The following is a 5,813-nucleotide window of genomic DNA, read 5'->3' on the forward strand; positions in this document are numbered from 1 at the left end:
TCCAGGGAATTTTCTTGTCCACGCACTGTTTTCAAGCCAATGGATTTGTTTAGAATAGGGAAAAACCACATGCATACACACACTCATAGGACAAAGTTATCTCAAGTCCTGTCCATTAGAGAAACTTGAGGGTGAGCGAGGACGTCACATGGGGTGTCCTCCCGCCTGGATCTCCGTTGGCCATTACCGTCCTTCTCGGAGTTTAATGTCACGGGCCACGGGAGACGAGACGGGGGGGCGCTGGGAGAGTTCGGAGGGAGTGGGAGTTTGGCAGAGGCCGGGAGTAACTCCTGGTGGAACAGCGGCCGTCGAGTTTGGCCGAGGCTCGGGAGTTTGGGCCACAGTGTTGGCGTTCCGAGCCAGTTGTTCCGGGCCGAACCGCTCGCCCAGACGCTCGGCCGCCAACAAACTTTAATTACGATAACACTCCGATTATCCGCTTCAAGTTCAAGCGCATGGATTGTTCTTCGGCGGCATATAATTGCTGCAGAGATTGTCGCAATCCTCCCCCTCCCCCGCATTCTGGCCTTACATTTTCTCCTCAGTGTAAGCGCTTTACTATGCATTAGACTAAGGGATTTTTTTGCGTTATCCATTTTCCTCGGGCACTGTTCCTAATGAAAAACATGAAGAGAAAAAATATCTCATATGTATGCAACCCAGAGCTCCCTACTTTTCCTTGATCTCGCCATCTAAATGCGTATACGGAAAAATAGAAATTCTAAAAGTTCTCTTGATTTAATTAGAGAGCAAAGGTTTTATGCACAAATAACTTTCCCTAATAGTAGCAGAACTGACAGTTTATCTTATACATGCACACGTTCTGCTATCCAGTCATCCGCCTCTGACCACTGCACAATCAGCAACGGGATGAATATAGCATGATAGTATCATCTGATATCGGTGTGTGAATGAATCCATGATACTCGTGGTCTAACAGCGAATTTGAAGATTAGCAATACTGCTGTGATAAAAAGGGAACTGCCGATAGTCCGATAATGTTGGTGTGGTGGTGATGTTTGCCGTGATAGCTGTGGCGGGAATCCCGGCCCGTTTATACAGTGGGTGTCAGGTACGGCTGGACTTAATGTTGTGGCTGCCACGACCCAACAGTACTTGTGCATCTCATTATGAAGCAACAACGGGTGTAATTATCTCTGCGCTACGCTGTTTCTTCACCACTTATTATATTTGACTAAAGTTTAATGCCTGGACCCTCAGGGAAAGTGTTGCTATTGTCGCTTTGGTTCGAATATTTTTCGAATCACTAATCGTTTAGAATGATTTGGTGTATTTTTACAGCTCGTTGTCAAGTTATTTACCACCCTCCCTCCCCTCTCTATGTCTCTCTCTCTTTTCTCTCTCTCGAAGAAGAAGAAGAAGAAGAAGAAGAAGAAGAAAGAAGAAGAAGAAGAAGAAGAAAAGGAACCTGTAAAGAATATCCAAACATACAAACAGGAGACGTAATGGCTGGATTCACAATACAAGGGCAGGAAACTTAACACCCACCGCGTCTCTCATTTTGTGTAGAATGTGTGTGCTATGCGTAACGGATGACTGGAGTCTGTCCTCTTTTTCTTGTTCTTCTCCGGCTCTGTCATTTCCCTCTATTACTGGTTTTCGTTTCTGTCTCCCTTTCTTTTTACTTTTTTTTCTTCTCTTTATTATTGAAGAAAGCGTGAACCTTCTAAATGGGTTAGAGTCCAAACTTCTTCCGTTGAGAAATTTGGCCCTGCTATCTCTACCAACTATTAGTGCTTCAAGTAGCTGGAATGGATCCCAGAGAGACCGAATCACAGGATGATTTATCGCCTCAGATTGCTCGCCGATAAAATAAAGTTATAAAGAAATCATCTCTAGCTTCGTGGAAATCGCTTGTTAAAACACTCCCAAAGCAACGCGAACGGAGAAAAAAAAAATCTCGGTCAAAACACTATGACGCCGGATTTTTTACGTTTCTACTTCCTAAGTCTTACAAAACAAACATTCTAAGACGCCGGAGTTCTCTATAGCTAATTCTCCTTCTAAGAAAACAATCTTAGCAAGCTCGGAGACGACAGTATCCTTAGTCTCAACTTCTCTTTCTCAGTCAGCTGTTTTAACGCCTCCGAGCTGCTATAATCATATGCACATTAAGAATCCCCGAAGAGCGACTCGCAGGCCGTTCAAATAACACAATTAGCATATTAATGGAGGAAGTAGATCATCTTTGCGTCCAGTGGTCGGGGAAGCATCATCTTGGAAAATCTTTGCTGTTAATTATGTTTCTGCTTTTGTTCTGTTTTCCTTCTTCCCTTTTTTCCCTTTATCTATCTTCAGATGTTATTAATTTTTATTTTTATGATCGCAATTATCATTATCATATCTATATATAATTATGAATTACAGTTATTAATTTCATCATTAAGATCATCACCTACATGTATGGATACAGTTCTTAACATCATTATTGGCATTTTTACATCTCGTTTAATCAATATTACCATTCATCATCATTACCACTAATATCACTATCATTATTATTATCACTACTATTGTAGTTATTATTGTGATTATTGTGCATACTAATATTAATATCAGTAATATAATTATAATTATGATTATTCCTTTTTATTACCATCGTCCATACCGACTTTTATCTTTGTTAATTCTACTATCATAATTGTCAGCATCATCATCATCTGAATATAAGTATCATCATCGTCACCATTATCGGAAACACTAGCAATTAAAATCGAAACATTATTGTGCATTGTGAAAATCTTAAAAATCTAATCAATTAGAAATATACTAAATATGCTAATTTTCTACATAAACGCCTTATAAACAAAGTAATGGTTGAAATTATACGATGGAATAGTTACAATTCAGACTAAACTTTACTATTCCGACACTCATTCAATATCGTGGCAGAAATTGATACCATGTTATAAAAAAAGAAGTGAAAAACAGCCGGATATCCATTTTGTGCATCACGGTATAAAAAGATTAATTACAATCTCGTCACTGGGTTGTGAGAAAGGGAAGGGAGGGCCGGACAGACATTACTAACATCAATACTATCATACAAGTCGTAACCGGGGTAAGGTACAATTCATATAACTCCACATTAAGTAACATTAGTAGATTGATTCTTCCTCACACACACAAATAATCCCGCTTCCCAATGTACTACCATGGAAAAAAAATACCCACAGGCTATAAACGCAGGGACGCGCACACGCAAACAAATACATCTCAGGCCTTTTTCAGCCTCCCTTTCTCTGCAAACACACATATACAAACACACACACGTGCACGTAAGTGACAGAGCGTGGGTGGCTGTATAGTGTAGGGATGTGTGGGTGTTTGGTGTGTGTGTGTGCAGGAATAAACGGATAAGTGTATGGATATATGTATGTATACACACACGCGCTCACGCGCAGAAGCATGCTCGCACACGCACAAGCACGCTCGCACACAAACTGCTCGCACAAAATAATGAATGCTCGCATGACACGACGGGTGTGTAAGAATAGAGAGTGAGATGATGAGGGGGCAGAGAGAGAGAGGAGAGAGGAGAGAGAGAGAGAGAGAGTGATGAACACACACGCGCTCACGGCAGAAGCATGCTCGCACACGCACAGACTCGCACAGAAAGATGTCGCACGCGAGGGAGAAAAGAAGCAGATGGACAGAGAGAGAGAGAGAGAGAGAGAGAGAGAGAGAGAGAGAGAGAGAGAGAGAGAGAGAGAGAGAGAGAGAGAGAGAGAAGGAAAGAAAGACAGACAGGAAAGATTGTTAGCCAGATAGTTATGAAGAGACAGCTGAATGAATCTATCAGTGTCATAAAGCGACCAAATCATAAGTAAACTGACTTATCTTCACATTCATTTGCGATCCTGATCATGTGTTACAGATTCAATCGCACAAGAAAAAAGTTTTCTTTCTTTATTAAAATTTTATTTCCCGGGTCAATATTTGGACCTTCTGATTCCTGATGGAAGATGTTTACTTTGTCGCGATAGCAGCACCGGAATAAATGCTGGTCCTTCATCCTATTTACATAAGTCTACTGCTCCACTTAGGGTGTACACAAAAATAGGCCTACGCACATATTGTATGATGAATGTGTTGGCTTGAAACGTGCGTGCGCATGTGTTCTGTTGCTTTATATTCGTTAAGATATTCGTAAAGTTTCGTTAGTCTTCGCTTGTGATCTAACATATTAACAACGTAGCATGATGCTATTCTAAACAATATTGTAATAAACAGGGAATTTGTCCAATTAAGAATCTGACCGATTTTCGTTTTCCAATGCGGCATAGTGTATGCAAAGAATTAATGTATGTGTTGACATTAAGTAAAAGTTAAGAATGACAGTCAATAGAATAACATAACAGCACCGTCATCATATGTTTAAAATTTATAATTACAATCTTAGCGGAAAGATAACTTTATTGTTTTGCAACTCGATACTAATAACAATCTGAATGCTAATGATGGTGTAAGTACCATCTGTTTTTATCGCTAATTACAGTCATTGTATACTGTTACTACTGCAGTTAATCGTGCAAATAATTACAGCGAGCATGGAATAAAATATAGAATAAAGTGAGGAAAACCACAATCTAATTTAAAAATGAATAGCAGACACACACACACACACAGACGTATATATACATATGTTATATATATATATATATATATATATATATATTATATATATATATATATATATATATATATATATATATATATATATATATATATATCGAAACAAAAAGTGGATACCGCCATGCAGACGAAATTATTTCAAGTTTGGTTCCACTGCCATGCGTGCGTGTTCAATGGCACTCCGCACCGTCAATGAGGTACCGACCGACCTCCCTTAAGCACGGAGGTTGTCTACTTTCCAAAGCGAAAATTAAGAATCGCACCGTGACCCCTACTTCTGCTTTAGCAATTGCAGCTTCACCAGCCGCAGCTACAAATTAATTTCATATGATAACTTCTAGTGATGACAACTTCGAGAAGTCATACGACATGATTAAGGTGCAGCCATGAGTGCAGGCGAGGGTCTGGAGCACATGTTGGGGCGGAAGACATTGGCTCATGGTCCGTCTGGCGGCTCATGGCCCCGGGGCGCTCGGGACATCAAAGCCGGTGCCTCACGTCACCAAATGCGAATTAAGGCTTCGGGATTTCACAAACCCGTGCTACGGGCCGGTCCGACGTGGCTCCACACGCCGTCACACGCACACGCATACATGAATGCATACGCATACATATACGCAAGTCGCACATGTACGAACTGATTGGTCGCGTATATTACTGTGTGTGTGTGTGTGTGTGTGTGTGTGTGTGTGTGTGTGTGTGTGTGTGTGTGTGTGTGTGTGTGTGTGTGTGTGTGTGTGTTTATGTAGATACATACACACATACAGACATACATATATGTATATATATACCTGCATACATTATTACATATGGATGGATGGATGGAGGTGTTCGTGTTTGTATATAATTATGTATATGTATGTATGGATTATATATATATATATATACAAACTACACACTAAAACATATATACATATATATATACATATATATATATATATATATATATATATATACACATATATATACACGCATGTATAATATCATATATTATATTTCAGAGCGTGTTTGCATGCCAGCGGGTATATAGGTTTGTATGTGGTAGAATAAATTTCTTCAGGTTAATATGTTCATGTAATCAATATGTATTTCCGTGGAAGATGAATCTATACCTACTGATCTATCCCTCTATCTACAAACATATATCTCTGTACATG

Source organism: Penaeus monodon, chromosome 4 (assembly GCF_015228065.2).
Source record: "Penaeus monodon isolate SGIC_2016 chromosome 4, NSTDA_Pmon_1, whole genome shotgun sequence".
NCBI classification, from domain to species: Eukaryota; Metazoa; Arthropoda; class Malacostraca; order Decapoda; family Penaeidae; genus Penaeus; species Penaeus monodon.